General features: G+C 36.6%; 1 protein-coding gene across 2 annotated transcripts in view; it reads right to left on the reverse strand.

The window, feature by feature from the left end:
- ZFHX4 (zinc finger homeobox 4) overlaps positions 1-18,770 on the reverse strand; it is a 181,278-nt gene that overhangs the window by 87,619 nt on the left and 74,889 nt on the right. The gene's annotated exons all lie outside the window — the stretch shown is intronic.

Genomic DNA, 18,770 nt, shown 5'->3' on the forward strand with positions numbered 1-18,770 from the left:
GTTTCTCTTAATTATATGTTAGATACACTAAAAAGTTAAGTAACTTAATTTGAAGTTTAATCTAATTCAAAACAGACACTGTGATGTGAAGCTTTTTCTTTTTTACCATTCACAGTGACCCGCAACAAATTTTTGCTAAAAAAAAAATCTGTTTTCACAAGCTCTGCTGACTCTGATTTCTGCCCACAGCGTGTAACAGGATCCTCTTAAATTCTGATTTTTTCAATGGAAAAACTTTTACAACTCCCAAACATATTCTGTTACAGTAGTTTATTTTTAAAAAAAACTTTTCTCCCATTTTAATTGGGGTGGTTCAATTCCATACAAACAAGCAAACTCCCAAAATAAGAAAAGCAAGGAAGAGGAGAAATATTAATAACTGTGATTCAATATAAACTATGAGTTTTAGTAATTCATTAAAATATTTTTATGTGCTTCTTTTAAAATACATAAATGGGCACAGGTGGTATTTATTTGGTCTTAGATTGGTTGGATAAGGGTTAGCATTCTGAAATTCAGACAAACAAACAACAACTTCATACACAGGATCAAACATGTTGATTCCTACTTTCCCTCCCCCACCTCCCTCGCTTTTCGCATCTGAAAATGGTTAGTACGAAAAGAATAACTAGCTAGTGAGCCTTTCCAAACACTAAAAGACAGGACCCATATATTATATTTGGTTAACGCTCATGGACAGAAGTTTTCGTATTTTGTTTTTTAAATCGAGTGAAGTGATGTTCTGTTCTAAAGCGTCATTCCCCAAATTTTTGTAAAAGGTTCAGTTTCTGATCATCCCCATTCCCAGAAAAAGCAGCTCAGCACAGCTCATGTAAGTGATGGCCCATCACCTGCAAAAACAAATGTTGCATAATTTACCTCCGAAAACAAAACCTTGAAGAGTCAAAAGATGAGATTCTTGAGTACCTGGAGACAAGCTTTTCTTTCCTTAGGATGGACACTTACAAAGATACCCAAGCCTGGATCTAAACAGGAACATGTCTGTGTCCTTCACAAGACACCAGCCTCAAGTCGGGTCCAAGAGGGAAGCAACAATCCAGGAACTGACCTTCTCAAGTCCCAGCCACCAGATCTGCCTGAGGCCACAGGAAACAGGAGTGTGTGTGCCCCAGTCGGCACGGTGGGGTAGGGAGGGTGGTATTTGCTATTATAACCCACCAAAACACTTTCCAGAGGGGAGGGAGGAGAAATTAAACTCCTTTTTTTCTCATGTAAATTGAGGACCCATTCACCCCAATTGGTATTCCACCAATGCCATTTCTAAGATTTCAGTCTTCGATATATTTATTAATAAGTAAATCACCCGGCGATTTTCTTTCCAGCACAGTACACCTGTTTTCCATACCTCCTAGGAATCTGTATGCTTGTTGATTCGAGTGAATTAAAAATGGCACCAAGAAAAGGAGCAAGGGCTATTTAACAACGCATTTCCCTGTGTCTCCAATCTGCGCTGTCTCGCACAGAACCTCGTTTCTTGTCACTCTGCTGTTAAGAACAGCAGGCCACAGCCATTCAGGCTGCCCCATCAACTGTGAGTTTTAATTTGAGCCACTTTCACATTTAAAAAAAAAAAGAAAAACAGAAAAAAAACCCAGAAAAAAAAAAACCTTACTTTTTCCGCCAACCCATCTTTACCCCGTGTTGCACCACCTAAAGCTTTCAGGCAATGCTCTACTCCGGATCAAGCCAAGCATATCAAGGGTGCCTGCAACACTCACAGGCTAATGAACAATGCACAAAAACAAAAGGAACAGCAAGACTCCTATTATCTGATCTTCCGTAAAACACAAAAACGGCCTTCTCTGGTACAGAGGAAGTGCCAGGAAGCCTGCAGGTGTGAGCCAGTTAAAAGAAAAGGCTTGGGCTAAATAGATTCTTTGACTGTCAGGGATTAGAGTCATGGCACTAGTGGTAACACACATCTTTTCCTTTAATTTACAAAATTTTCTCACGCCTCTGCAAGAGTTCACCCCATCAGGGGCTTTCTGAGGCCATTGAAATGTCTTAAGTTTTAATTAAGTTGGAGTTGTCAGAAGAAAGCTTTTTTGGCACAGAGTCAGGGTCATTAATTACTGCTATCTTTGTTTCTTTCTGTAAAGAGAGCTCTGCTGACTTGTTGGGTTCCTTACCCAGCCTACATTTTCCACCCTGCAGTTCCCATTCACTTCCAAGTGGGACTTGATTAAGCAGTTTACCAATTACTTCCATCAGTGTTAGGTACAAAGCATTTACACAATCTTAAATCTTTAAAAAAAAAAAAAAAAAGCATTTCTCATTAGTGGTTTAGGGAACAGTATTAATAACAAATTCATCTAGCCACTGGATTCTTGCATGGATTTTTGCATTTAAATATAAACATCCTCACATTTTTCACATCATTATCTATTCAAGCCACCTATTCATATTCTCACAGCCTGTGACTCTGCCTTTTAGGCAATGCTAATCAATTTTAAAATTATTTACTTTACCCTATAACACAGAACTCTAGCTGGAAATATCCAATTTTGCCTGCTATCTTTTCAATCAGGCCAATATTTTTATTGTTTCTAGATAAAATCGGCTGCCACTATCACTGATAATATTTTGTAGATGTAAAAGAGCAAAAGTTTTAGATAGCTTGTTAGTATGCTTCATACACCTCTAAAATAATTTTTTAGCTATTTGGACCAAGTATCTAGACCAGTACAAATCCTTTAGAATTGACTGTCTTGTAAAGAATTTTCAAAGTTCTAAAATATTACACAGACCTGAATATGTGTCATATATATCTAATGATGTATGTAAAAGTCAGGAAAATCATATTTCTTTTTTAAAAATCATGAATTTAAATTATGATATTTATGGGAAAGTATACTATTTTGAAATAATTTGAAGTTATCTCCCTTACAGTATATAATTTGCATGTGTCCCTTAGAAATATCATACATAATTTCTTATTCTTCCATTTCACAGAAAAAAATAGCACAAGCAAAACGGTTTATTTAATATTCAGAAGTGAGAATGAAGCTGAATAACTCATTCTCTCAAAAATCAGGAAACATAAAATAGAGTAAATGTGAATCAAGACAGATGTATTTCTGTCAGCCAATACGGCTAGAATTAGTCTTTGAACTTAATAACATCTATTTTTAAATCTGAATGAAATGGATGGAAAAAGATGTACAAACCTGGGCAAATTCAATTACCAGAATCACCCATTTCTTCCTGATGAACATATGATACCACTTCAAAATATTTTTTTCCAGTAATCTCATCGTCACCTGCCATGATTAACAATAACAAACGCGTTACCACCAAATATGTGCCATTTCAGACCCAGGGCCCTGAATGCCATAATAGCACTCATCACTATAATGATAATGACTCATTATTATCTGATGATTCTCAGATGAGAAACTTCTGAGCCCAGAATTTGGACTAGACTCTAGGGTGGGGAAAGCCAAAACAACCAGTGCTTTCATTCATTCGGGTCCAAAAATGGGTCGCTTTGGAAGGAATAGGAAAATTCCTGATTTGACTGAATAGCTGATGCTGTCATGTCTCCCAGATAAAACTGTAATTTTTTTTTTTTTTTTTTGCCAGTATACTCTTTTACTTATTAAGCCTGAAATGATGTGCCTGAAAAAGAGGGGTATAATTTTCCTCTAGTCCTCAATAAAAGTTCTAAATGTCATTTCTAATCCATAGCAAAAGATATAAATTTAAAGTATAGATGAAATAAATTAGATAATCAAATTAGCTACTTAGTTCATTTAAAAAAATCCAAGTTTTCTAAAAAGTAGTGTAGTAATGGTCCTACATAGATTATTTCAATGCCAAATATTAAAATGAAACTCATCTTCCAGGGTTAAACAGTTACAGAATATGAAGGCTCCATTCTCCCATCCTTTGTTTACATATCTTTTGTATCAACCCAGAGGAGACCAAGAGGTAGAAGACTGTTTTTTTCACCTCCAAACCACTTGTAAAAGTGCTAGAATTAAGTAAGCACTTAAGAATTGAGTCAATGTAAACAAAAATATGTATGACATATAAATCATTAAACTCAGAACTCAACCAACTTACTAAATATGATTATAGAAAAAGTATATTATTTACAGATTTAGATAATAATTCTGTGACATTTAACATCATCTAATAACTCTATGAACCAATTTAGCCCACCTCTAGTTTATCTGAATATATCTGACTATAGTATGGATAGAGTATTTCTAAATATGGATCTTTCCTATATTAAACTTTTTCTGGATTGTCTGAGTAAATGCGAAATGGTTATGTGGGTTTGGAAAGTTAGTGAGATACACTTTTCAACCATTTTTAATTCCACAAACATTCAGTGTGCGCACCACGGCAAGCGTTGCACGAGGTACTGGAGATCCAAAGGAGGCCCAGTATCCCCTCAGTGAACTCGTGGCCTCAGAGAAACAAAATGAACCCAAAAAACCTGGTGCGGTAAGGTCACTCCCTGGGGAGAAACAGGAGATTCCACAGGAGTAGATGAAAGGTCCCTCTGGCAGGTCCACCCACAGTTAGCCTTGTGGACAGCAGGTGGAAGGGCAGCCCAAACGAATAGAACAGCGTGTATCATGCCTACAGGTAACAGAAAGTGTGGCATATCTGATGCACTAGGAAGTGTCCTGAGAGGCACATTTGGACAGAATGTGAAGTACCTTGCATGGCAGGCTGAGACTGGACTCAGAACTGAGTGACTTGGGGAGTCACTGAAAGATGTGAAGTGGGAATGAGTTGGGTTTAGTCTTCATGTTTCATAAAGACCACTGCGGCCACAGCAGACTGGACGAGCAGTCTGGCTGTATGGCCCTTAAAACAAAGGCCAACAACAAGTATTGGCACAGCTCATCACTGTTCCTCCTCTTGGCTCCTGGCTTTTGCCCTAATTCTCTTGATACTTCTCAGTCTCCCTAACCCATTATGTGTTTGTGTCTTCCAGAGTTTAGTATCATATTCAGGTGACTCCCAATTTCTATCTCCGACCCAGGTCTCTCCTCTGGGATCGAAATTCATTTCCTACAAACGCCATCTTGGTATATCCCCTTGGATGTCTCAGGGCAACCAAAACTCAAAAACTACAACACTGAACTGATTCTCCCTTTTTACTTGTCCCCTACTCTTTCCCACACTAACTTCTACTGAGTCCTTTTTTATACACTAGGCACTATTCTAAATGCCTTCTGAACATTCTTTGATTCAATCCCCACAATGTGGCCTACAGAGTAGGTACTAATCTTATCCTCCATTGTAGAGATGCCGAAATCGAGGCATGCAGAAATTAAGCAGTTTGCCCAAAGTCATAGTGTCGATGACAGAGACAGTAGTCTGAACCCCTGCAGTCTTTACCATGACACCATATTCCCTCCCCAAGCGTTTCCATTAGTGGCACCTCAAATTAATTCAGAGGTTCATTCCAGAAATCTGGAAGTCACCTTTGATGCTTCTTCTTCCTTACCACCTACCTCTAAATTATCACTCCTTCTTAAATATACCTCTTATTTCTCCATCTGTCAACTTTCCTACCTGTTACCACCTCTCAGGCCATCAACTCTTATTCTTTCTATTCAATTCAGACAATAACCACAAGTGCCTTGAAAAAGCAATCTGATTCTGATTCATGCATTCAACAATTTATAAAACATTTGTTGTATGCCGTGCACTATTCTAGCTACTAGAATTGCAGCAGTGAATATAACAAAGTCCCTGCCCTCACAGAGCCTAAAGTCAAGAAGCAAAAAAGAAATTAAAAAAATAAATACATAAATTCAGGTTTTGATAGGGGCTGTGAAAGAAAATGAAACAGGAAAAAGGAGGCAGAGAAGGTAGGGGTGGTGGAAGAAAACGCTATTTGAGAAGCTAATCTGATAAATTCACGCCCCAAGTTAATACCCTTCAATAGTTTTCCTTTTCTCTTAGGATAAAACCTAAAATCATTAACATGACTCTAAGGTGACCGTATGGCCAGGCCTTTCCAGATCACTTCCAGTTTAACACCAATTGCCCCTTCATTTAAAAAATATTTCAGCTTTGAAGATTAAGTACATGGTCCTCATACCTAAGGGCCCTGCATGATTTGGCTTCAACCCAACTGTAGCTTGGGTTCATTCATCTTCTGCACTTGCTCACTTTACTCCAACTATCCTGATTTCAGATCTTCCAAGTAAGGTTCATTCCAAGGGTAGAGCTTCCAGAATTCCTTCAGCCTTGAATGCTTTCCTTCTCTACTTTGTCTTATTCCCATTCATCCTCTAAGTCACGGTTTTTCAGCTTAAGAGTCTTTTCTTTTTCTTAAGAAACCTGCCCTATTTCTTCACCTGTTGTACTCTGTATTTTTTCTTTGAAGCATTTATCCCATTGACAATTAAATATTAATATCATTGGTTGATAGGCGTCTGTTTTCTCCACCAGACTAAAGCTTCACGATGGCATGGAATGACTCTTTCAAATTCATTGTTTGATCTCCAGTACCTGAATAATGCCCAGCACATAGCAATATGCTAAATAATATGGTCAGAAAGAGTAATAGGGAGGCAGAACTAGTGGCAGGCAAGAGAGGAGTACCCGACAGACTGAAGAGTTAATCAGGACAAAATATCTGATAGTACTTCTTGACCGGATGAATATAGTGAGAAGCAGTAGAAAGAAGATTAAATATAGCTCCCTGCTTTCTTTCTAGCTACGGCAAGTGAATGGAGGATTCTGCCATGGACAGAGATGGGAGATGCAATATCATGACCAGGATGGAAAAAGGGATGTGCTGTATTTTAGACATCCTACATTTGAGACACCTATGGGATGTCTAGATAGAGATGATTATTTACAGCAAAATGTATTTGTTTTATAACAGTGATATTTTTAATAGAACCTGTGTCAACTCAGGTCCAAGAAAGCTTTAACAAGACTTGTGAAAAAGCTAGAAATTTCCATTTTGCCTGGCAGAAGTGTGATTAAAAATAAATAAATAAGTAAAATAAAAGCCATGGTCTTTATTTTGCCTATCCAGCCTCAATTTTGAGGAAGTAAGCTTCAGCTCACAGTGCTGAGATGGCAGCAGGAGGCTGAAATCCCCACCCACAGGTTTCTGATCACAGTTTTGTTTTTGTTTTTGTTTTTGCGGTATGCGGGCCTCTCACTGTTGTGGCCTCTCCCGTTGCGGAGCACAGGCTCCGGACGCGCAGGGTCAGTGGCCATGGCTCACGGGCCCAGACACTCTGCAGCATATGGGATCTTCCCGGACCGGGGCACGAACCCGTGTCCCCTGCATCGGCAGGCGGACTCTCAACCACTGCGCCACCAGGGAAGCCCTGATCACGGTTTTGATTCCAAAAACGTGTATACTGTTAAGAAGTAGTTAAAAAAAAAAAAAAAAAAAAAACAGTCATAGAATACCTAAAAGATGATAGGAGAAAATGTGATCAATGTAAAATATTAAACTTTTCTGGTTTATTTGCTGATATTTAAATAATAATTTTTAAGATTTTTGGCTCCATGCACTGATGTATATGATAATTTGCAAAGAGAATGACATCAAGAGACCCTTTGACTCCAAAAGTAGAGTCAAGTCAAGGTGATTCAATGGAAAGCCTCTCATATAGAGAAAAGTACACAAGGCATACGAGATGATGTCACAAATATAAAAGCAGGTTCATTCTCCATGTTCAAAAGTAAGGATTTTTAGAGAGATCATTCTCATTAGCCATCACCCTGGGTTTCCTTGCAATACTTGACATTGCCGGCCACCTTTTCTTTCTTGATATCTCTTTTTTTGACTTCAGTGGAAAGCTCTCTAAGCTCCTATCTTTCTGGTTGTTTCTGTTTTGTCTTTTTTGCTATCTCTTCTTCTTTGTCTTAATACAACATAGATTTTTTTTACTGTGCTCTCTCTGTCTTTCAACAGCAAATCTCTCCTATATTATTTCATTTTCTCTCATAGATTAATTTATCTCCTTGATGCAGATCACTCACAAATCAAGATACCTAACAGTGACCTTTCTTCCTAAGCTCACATCACGCCTCTGACAACCCAAAATCTATCTCCACCTTTTCTTCAAATGCTACAATCCACACGTGAGTTCATTATTCTTCCTTATAAACCTGTTTCTGCTCCTCCTTTGTGTCCTCTACATTTCTGATTATAATACAAAACAGAAATGTGGGTGTCACCTCAGAAACCTTCCTTTCCCCTGCCTTCGGCATCTAGTAAGTTGTTAAGTGTTTATCTGTTCTAATACAGTCTTCATCCTTAACTTTCTGCTCCCATTGTCCCTACCAAAGCTAGTTACTTCATGGGAACTACTGTCATCATCCCCTAAATAGCTTGACTATACTCACAAGGTGAGCACTTAGCATCATGGCCTGCATTATTACTCTTCATTACCATTAATAGTATTCTTATATCATAGTATGCCAATCCTGTAATCAAAATCCATCAATGGCACCCTACCCTAGTGTTTACTGAATTCCCAAATCCTTAACATATCATTCTAAATTTCACATTTCTTCCTTGATTATTCCATTCCTTGCCCTTACATGCAAGAAAAAACGAACTGCTCACCTTTTTTTATTAAATACCTCCAACTTACTCCCTTATCTATTTGCCTTTGTTCATAGTCTCCCCACTTTCTATCCTTTCCACTTTCCTGTGCTTACATATCCAAATTCCACCCATTATTTAAAGCCAAATCCAAATGTCACCTCAACGATACAGCCACTATGGAGTACAGTATGGAGGTTCCTTAAAAAACTAAAAATAGAGCTACCATATGATCCAGCAATCTCACTCCTGGGCATATATCCAGAGATAACCGTAATTTGAAAAGATACATGTACCCCAATGTTCATAGCAGCACTATTTACAATAGCAAGACATGGAAGCAACCTAAGTGTCCATCGACAGATGAATGGATAAAGAAGATGTGGTGTATATATATATATATATATATATATATATATATATATATATACACAATGGGATATTACTCAGCCATTAAAAAATAAGAAATGATGCCATCTACAGCAACGTGGATGGACCTAGAGATTATCATACTAAGTGAAGTAAGTCAGACAAAGAAAAATATCATATGATATGCCTTATATGCAGAATCTAAAAAGAGGATATAGATGAACTTATTTAAAAACCAGAAATAGACTCACAGACATAGAAAACAAACTTATGGTTACCAAAGTAGAGGGGAGAATGATAAATTAGGAGTTTGGGATTAAAATATACACGCTACTACATATAAAATAGATAACCAACAAGGACCTACTTGTATAGCACAGAGAACTATACTCAATATCTTGTAATAACCTTTATAGGTTATTGGAAGAGAATGTAAAAAAATATATATACATTTATATATATATATATATATATATATATATATACGTATAACTGATTCACTTTACTGTATACCTGAAACTAACACAACATTGTAAATCAACTATATTTAGGTAAAAATTAAATAAACAAAAACAAATGTCACCTCAACAAAAAAGACTTTCTCAAGCACTACAACCAGAAATATCCTTGTCTCCCTTTAAACCAAACATTATTTTATCTGAATCCCTCATGGTGTTTAACATATGTTCTCTTTCATTGCACTTACTTACACACATGCCTTATTTACTCCAACTATGTGTTCACTATAGGCTGTCCAATCCTTCTCTACAAAATGGATTCAATAACGAACCACGTGCTTCCATTTAGAAAAGCAGTTCTCTTTTAACAGCAATATTGTATTTTGGAAGAACAAAGTTTTACAGAAAGCGCAAAGTTCAATTTTTGCTCTACCTCTTAACAGCTATTTGTCTTTTAGAAGTTAATCCCTTGAAAGCTCAATTTCTTTTGTAAAGTATAGCTAATGCTATCTGTCTCACATATACTTATTTATTTATTTTTGGCTGAGTTGGGTCTTTGTTGCTGTGTGCGGGCTTTCTCTAGTTGCGGCAAGCGGGGTCTACTCTTCGTTGCGGTGCGCGGGCTTCTCACTGCGGTGGCTTCTCTTGTTGCGGAGCATGGGCTCTAGGTGCGTGGGCTTCAGTAGTTGCGGCACGTGGGCTTAGCTGCTCCATGGCATGTGGGATCGTCCAGGACCAGGGCTCGAACCCATGTCCCCTGCATTGGCAGGCAGATTCTTAACCACTGCACCACCAGGGAAGCCCTGTCTCACGTATTTTTAATAAGATTGTCAGACAATAACACACAGACCGCTGTGTGCAGGTATCTGATAGATGCTGTCTCTCTTTCTCTCCCCATTCTATTTGCAGTAGGTCTCTAAGAAGGCTTATGTACCCACGAATGCTGATTTTACTGAGCAGCATTCAAAGACGTGCTGGGAGAACAAGAGCACGTGAGATCTGGGGATGAAGAAGGCCAGCCGGCCAGGAGAACCCAAGTCATGTTTCCTAGTCATTAGGGCAAAACTGAAGAAAACACAAAGGTTTACCTAAAGAATTTGTCCCAACCCAGAAATATCAACATAATGTTAATGTAAGAGTTAAGAAAATGGAAGGAATTGGAACTAAAGTACACTGACTAAATATAAGGGGATGTAATAAGATGCTTTTACGTTACCTCGTTTAATCTCCATTTTACTGATAAGGAAACTGAGCTCCTGTGAAATGAAGACACCTCTGTCACCTATCTGGTAATAAAACTGAGATGCAAGCTTAGGACATGCTGATTCCTATGCCTGTGTCATATTTATTGCATCATGTTGAGACAGATAGACAGACAGACAGACACACACACACACATACACACAGAGACACCACTTCATGAGAGAGACAGAGACAGAGAATGAAACAAGGGAACTCTGATTCTCTGAAGAGTCTGTCTTTCTGCTGGGTTTTGACTGGGAGTAACTGAATATTAGAAAGGGAAAGAAAACTATATTAATAGAAAAGCTAGCATGGGTCCCAAGCTATGCTGGACCAACAGAACGCTGCAGACTCATTCTTGAGAAAGGAAAAGTTCCATTTTCTTGAGATAATAAATTATTCCTTTCACTAGTAATTGAAAAGCAGTAAAAACACCTTTTTGTACATTCTAAAAGAACTTTTAAAGAATTATTATAAAATGTTTCAATAAATCAATATTCAGATAAATTGCTCTCAAAATATTCTGCTGAGCATTATTTTACCGGCTAACCTCCATTCTGAACCAAAAAGAGAAAAGGGGAAAATAACTAGAAAATTTGCTATTCTGATCTTAAATCCATAGATCCTTGTAAGGCCTACAAATCCCATGAGATATTCATTTTTGATAATCAATAATACAGGATTCAATATTTTCCACAGCCCCTGGCCACAGAAATAATAGTGTTTTTACTTTTCAAGCAATAACTAAAATTGGATATTTCCTCAAAGAAAGGTTATTCATATACTTAAGTTACATGTGCTTATATGTTATGCTATACATCACTTTAAATATCCAAGTTGCAGTAACTTTTGAATAATTTGTTAAGTCATAAGACGGCCACACAAAATGTTGATTTGATTAAGGTCTCAGCAACCTCCCACCCCCAAATCACATTAAAATTGGGAGAAAAGAAACACAAAAATATTTGCTAGAACCAGAATTAAGACATTAAGATGCTTCTTAATAAAAATCCCAATTACTTGAGTAAAACTTTTGACATCAACTGGCCTACATGACCAATTTTCAACCTGTCCTTTTTAACACTTGCTCCACAAGATTTCTAGAAAATAGGGCAGTACTATTATCACGTAATTAATCACTTTTCAAAGTTCCACCCTATTTGTGTCTAATACTTTTAACACTTTTTATGTTCTAGCCATTTCTTCTATCACTGAGGGATATAAGACACATTAGAAAGCTTTCCCTGATTTCTCTTAGCTCTTTAACTGTGGTCATGCCATAGATGTGTTATGATATAGATGAAAGCATGGATTTTTGAAGTGGGATAGATTGAAATTTGGATGCTGCTTCTTTAATTAATAGAAGTATGATCTTAAGTAAATTATTTAACCACTAAGCCTCATTTTTCTCTTCTTTTTATTAAGAGCTATAATAACTGCTGCATGGGCTGATTTTGAAGATTAAATAAAATAACAGGTATGCGGTACCTAATAGTACTGTGCCTGGCAATGCAGCAGATAGGGAATAATCTGTTCTATTGCCCTTTTTGTGGCAGTCTATATTCTGGCATTTTAATTCCTTTTATCCTCATGGATATTCAGTAATGATATAGGAACACTGATATCATGCTACATAACACACTGTCATCCAGTTTTGGTCCCATGTCACTTAGAGGTGATATCTGCTGGGATTATGGTTGTTTATTAGAGAAGAAAAGTTCATTTCATTCAAGATATATCAACATATACTTATAAAATATTAATATTTGAGTAAAACTACCTTTAAATATTTATTACCCAAATTACCAAAAAAGGGGCATACACCAAACTATGCTCTGAAATTGATTCTTTTTAAGAATTTTGGCACATCTACAATTTTATATACTCAAGAAGTCTTCATACAGACAAATGTGTGGTTTAGTTAACATTTATAATGATTTTTTAAATTGCAGTTTCTGGGACAACTTTGTACAAGGATTTATTATTGTATTTAAGTAGTGTCTTAAGGTATAATTTTTATGGTCTATTAAGCATAACTATCAAGTACCTTAAACACAACTAAATGAGGTGGAATTACTGTTAACTTGTATTTTAGGTTACCAAGTGCCCAGGCAATTCCAACCTACTGTATCCGGAATGGTATTTTATGACAGCTCGTGACTTTCTATGTTGAGCTTCCTTGACTTAAAATTTTTATGAGATTGAAAACTGGCCTCTGAGATGGAGACTAAAAGTTGGGTCATTAGCCTTCACCTTTTAAGAAATAATGTCTCAGCAGGTTGTATTTGAACCACTTGAGCTCCAGGAGGTGTTAACAGAGTTGTTAATTAACCTAGGTCTGGAACCTATTGTGAAGAATTCCAGAAAGCTGGAACAATAGTGAGGTACTGCTTAACCCACAGCAGGGAAGAAATGACTTTTGCTTCCAATAACATAGTCAAAAAATTTAATAATATGGATATTAGGTTAAAAAAAGAATGGCAACCTGAAACTAATGGTCAGAAATAGAGGCAAACTGACATTGCCTCCAAAAGGACCAGCTGGAGTGGGAATGGACAGAGCTGGACATTTAGAGATTCCGTCTTTTTGGAACAATCTCCATCTCTACATATGAATATGAATGGGCAGTAAAAGGAACAGCAAAATGGCATCTCTTCTATAGTCAAGCCTTTGACCAGCTCAAGTCTTTGCTTAAATCATCCAAGATTTCAAAAATCCACAAGGATAGAGATTTCATGGCTTTCCTTGGTAAGCTTGTTCTAATGCTTAATTATCCACTTACAGCTGAGAAGATCTCAAGGTGAAAATAATCTCTACTTAATTTCACAGTAAACCCAGTTGGTCTATAGAACTAGAGAACTGGCTAGCATAAACAAATAAACAAAAAAATTTCTCCATTTCTTGGACTGAAGTTACTAAGTACTCCTTAGTCATCCCCTTTCCAGATTAGTATCAGTGATATTGACAATTTCCTTTGAGAAATTGTGTAAAGTGTTTTAATGAGCTTTGTCCCTTTTACATTTCTCTATATAGCTTTTTAAAAAAATATGTAATCCTAAACTCTCTATATAAGATCTGACCAATACAACGAGAAAACCCCTACTGCACTCTCAATGCCCCAATACTCCCTTCATTTTGTTAATGTTGTTGAGATCAACCGTATAATTAAAGAAATAAATGATGATGATTACAAACATACGAATATAAAGTTTAGGTGCTACAATAAAACATGTAAAAATTAATGTGACCCATATGCTAAGATGGATCTTTAAAATAAATCATCCTTATTAACACTTTTAAACCAGAAAGTTTATAACATGCATGATTGTTACTCTTATCATTTGTACTTGGACATACCTTTTAAGCAGTTTGTATAAGTGCTTATAGTCTGTATTTCTTAGATAGAACCAAAGTAAATTTTGATTTTTCTCTTTTTACTTCATTTCCTCAATAACAATCAACTATGATATTTATGAGTTTCTCCTGGAAACACGTTTATTTACAACCATTATTGTATGTACCAATAAATCACGTTCTTGATTTTATTCATCAAATGTTAATGGTTCTGCAGACACCCACATCTCCCATCCAAGGTTCTCACTGCTGAAGGGTCTCAGGCACCAGAAACTCTGAACCATAGGTTGGAAATTGCCTATTCATGGGGGGTGGGACTAGACAGAGCGGAGCGGCAGAAGGACCTCCACATTAAAGGTAGGAAAACCTAGGTCCTGATAAGATAAGAAGGCACAGAAGAAAGAGGAAATAATGAGAATGGCTGCCCATCCTCAACATCTAGGTGCAGGGAACAAAAACCATGAGAAAAATAAGGTTTAATAAAGATGAGAGATAGAAAGAAGAGTCGTAAGAAACCCTTTGATCCAGCACCTCTTAAGCAGGAAAGTTTCAAGGACAGATCTTGTGTGATATTATTTCCAGAGAAAGAATAATATCCCTTTGAGGAAGTTGGGATTAACATATACACACTACTATATATAAAATAAATAACCAACAGGGACCTACTATATAGCACTGGGAACTATACTGAATGTTCTGTAATAATCTATGAGGGAAAAATAATCTAAAAAAGTATATATATATATATATATATATATATATATATAACTGAATCACTTTGCTGTATACCTGAAACTAAACACAACATTGTAAATAAACTATACTGCAATTAAAAATATATTAAAATAAACAAAGAATAATATCCCTTTGCCCTTCAAACATCTCTTCCCTCATGTTCATTATTACATAGACCTTATTTGGAAGTGGTAATTGCTTTAATTCTGTTGAAGAAGTAGAAGGCTTAAAACTGCCTCTATTTCAGGGCTTCCCTGGTGGCGCAGTGGTTGGGAGTCCGCTTGCCGACGCAGGGGACAAGGGCTTGTGTTCCAGTCCAGGAAGATACCACATACCATGGAGCGGCTGGGCCCGTGAGCCATGGACAATGAGCCTGCGCCTCCGGAGCCTGTGCTCTGCAACAGGAGAGGCCACAACAGTGAGAGGCCCGCGTACCACAAAAAAAAAAAAAAAAAAAAAAAAAAAAAAACTGCCTCTATTTGAGAGAATCAATACTCTAATGAAAATGTGTTTTTAGACATAGTATAAAAGCTGACTACAAAGTGGCATCATCTTGGAGGAAGACTCTAGACTTCTTGGAAAAGATAACAAAAAGATGACACCAGGGGTGGCAAATGTAAATTGATTCTGTCTATATTTATTTGAACCTCCACAAATAAATAGTGTAAGAATTGATGAATCAAAATTTGTGATTATAGCATCCCTGAGAAAAATGAATACATCTGGTTTCATCATGTTTCAGATTTGCTGGCTTGCTCCTGATAAACTCCTGTTAACACATTCTAGTATTATGTATATTTGAAAGACTGTGAACAAAAACAACCTAATGCTTAGAACTTACAAAATATTGTTTACATATTATCCCATTTGATGTTCACAAAAAAGTCAATAGGAAAGTCAAGGAAGACATTAATTTATTTTTATAAATCTGATTTTCTGACTTTTACTATTACATATATTCCTAATATTCCTAGTATCCTCAATTGTATTCTTCAATATTTGTTTTGTCAACTAGAAGTTCCTATGTCTAATGCAGATATAATTACTGTCCTCTAGGTAAATCTGCTTCTTTTCTCCTGACTTCATACTTCCTATAATCTCCAGGAGGCTATCTCTGTAAATACTCAGAATGTAATTGGGTGTTCTGGACCAGAAACTAGTCATACTTTCTTTGTAGCACTAGTGGGATGGTGTCTTACTCATTCACGATGGTATCTATTAAAACAAAGTACTCTTGTAAAGCATCTCAATGTGTTTTCATTGAACTACTGGCTGTCCTCCAGAGGGGTAGGCCCACTCCAAGAAAGCATTCTAAAAATCTTGATTTTATTTGTAAGTAATTTTTCTTCAAATGACCTTTCAATTTTAGAGTATTCTACCCAGTCATATTAGTACTAAATAGCCCAAACAAGACAACCCACTGCAAATATTACCAAGTGATCTATTGTAACATGTTTCCCTCAGCATCATTCTGTGTGTGGAGTCAGAGATGGCTCTAAAACTCAGGCCAGAAAACAGTCAAAAAGGAGACATTTGCTTCTGAGTCTCATTTAAAACTCAACAGGCTTTATCTGTGAAACATTCCAAAGTTCAAGAATCAAATGATTTTTTCAGTCCGAATACTAAAGCACTTTTGCTTATATTTTAAAACGCATGTATTGTTGAAAAGAGTAGTTTTCATCTCTTCAGATTCAAGATTCTCTTTTTATAATGTCCCCTTTACTATACTGAAATAAAATGACATATAATGTTATCTATCTACACACAGAAATTAAACAACTCAATATAATGACCTACATGTATAAAGACAGAGAGAACAAAAGGAATGTAAAATAAAACAGTACATATTTCACTTTGGAGAGGCTGAGGCATGGCCACATGTATAATGAAAGAGGTATATGCTTGCAGCCATAGGTAGCAACAGCGTCACTGTGGATTCACAAGCACAAAGTCACCTGGTTAAAAGTGTCTTGCACACCCAACTCACATTTCATGAGGAGGCTTCTTATTAGTGATGCAGTTTCTCAAAATGGTAAAAAGTACAGTGGCAACCCCAGTTCTAACAGGCGAGGTAAAAGACGCTTTGAAAAGCTGACTCTCAGCTCTCAGAAATAAAGCAGAAGCTCTCACACATTGCAGTGGTCCAGTGGACCTGACCCACAACGATGAAATGCCTTTAGAAATCTATCACTGTGATCACCAACATCACCACAGATTTTCAGAACACCCCTAGGACAATACTACCCCTGCTTAAACCTAGGAAGTCAACCCAGGCTTCTTACTGAAAGCCAGGCTGAATTTGAACTGTCCGTGATCGTCCTGGTTCAGAAAAGCTTTCCTTAGCTCCCAGGACTAAGGGATTAAAGTCCTCTGTTTACATGTCTCTTTCACAGCACATACCTTAATTTATCAGATATGTGATTTTAAAGTGTTTATCTCCACTTTCAAGCTGTAAGCCCCACAAAGGCAAGTCAGCATCTGTCTAACCCTGTAGCCTTAGTTCCGAAACTGTTGTCAGCACATGGTAGGTGCTCAACGATAAAGGAATGTTAATGAAAGAATGGATAAATGAATTTGTATCCACTCAAAAGTTTGAAGCCCTGACATACTGTTTCACCGGGTAAGGTGCTGAGATATTGATCTCTGAGTATGTATATCTACCTATTGTACTGAACGTTAGGTGCATCTTTAGAAATTTTTTAAAAAAGAAAAAAGCTCTTAGGAGAAACAATAAAAATAAGTCAAAATGAGAAGGCAGTTCTTCCTTATGTAATGATCTCAATATGTATTGTAGAACACAGCCTAAAAACATATGATCTTTACATGCTTATTAGTGGACTAGGTGATTGCTTGAATTGCCAAAAGAATATTTTCAAGGTACTAAATGAATATTTATGGTTTCTGTAATTAAAAATGGCTTAACAACATAACCTTCGGACAACGTATCTTAAGAACTAAAGAATCGATCACTTACATCATTTTCCCGCCTTAATATGATAGTTTCAAGCTGTCTCTCATGGAGAGTACTTTTTACTTTATTTAGATCCTATTTCATTCCACAAGAGGTTTGAGGTCTATATTATAAAGGAAGCATTTCTATCCTTGGTAAAGACTGAACAAGTTCTTTGACTTTTTATCTTGGAACTGAATAAAATCAACCAAATTAGAACTCAAGATAAAGGTTGAAATATCTAAATGTTATAATAATGAATTTAACTATCCAAACGCATCTCCAAACCAAAACTTAGCCAGATGTTCAATCTTCATTTCTGCTTTTCCAAGTGTCTGCAGTTCCCTCTCTTAGAATACTGGAGTGCTCAAATCTTTGACAGTTAATTGTACAGGATTACTGTTGGGCAATCGACCAGCTCCCTGGCCTGGGGGCAGATCATTTTATTTAATGGTTCATCACCAAGGCTTTACTAGCGCAAAGGACAACACAGATCACTGCAGTATCACAAAAGTGACCAACCAAGAGTCAGCCCATCCCACCTGGGAGGAATTTCACTTAATAAACGACCTAGGTAAATGGTAACCAAAACAAGTAGCTATTAAGACCAAGAGCAGGTTAAGTAAAATAGCAAATGGGAGAACGGATTTTTTTCACCTTTACTTGTAAAGTTATATGTTACCTAGTTCAACATTTCTCTCAAATACAGTAATTTGCCTTAAAAATACAGAAATAACATCTGCAGTGGGTTGAAACACAAAATCAGATAAACAAAAAAGATAACGACATTTAAGGTTTGAGAGTTTCACATTGTTTCATCAAAATTGGACTTTTTAATTTTCAAAATATAAATACCTAAGTAGAAACAGTAAAAACAATGCCATTTTTGAAATAATTTTATTTTGTGGAAAATATTTAATTCACAAATCAGCACTATACCAATGAAAAATTAATTTTTAAATTAATCTTCAGAAAAAGAAGGTAAATACATGCCCAGATGTATTTCACATTGAAGCCTGGATGGCTTACGTTTGGGAAAAGAGGTTGTTTGCCAGCAAAACCAGAGAAGTTGCCACAGGCCTCATACCAGCTCTGT

Source organism: Aethalodelphis obliquidens, unplaced genomic scaffold, assembly GCF_003676395.1.
Source record: "Aethalodelphis obliquidens isolate GAN/ISIS:26980383/991018 unplaced genomic scaffold, ASM367639v1 scaffold33, whole genome shotgun sequence".
Classification (NCBI taxonomy): Eukaryota; Metazoa; Chordata; class Mammalia; order Artiodactyla; family Delphinidae; genus Aethalodelphis; species Aethalodelphis obliquidens.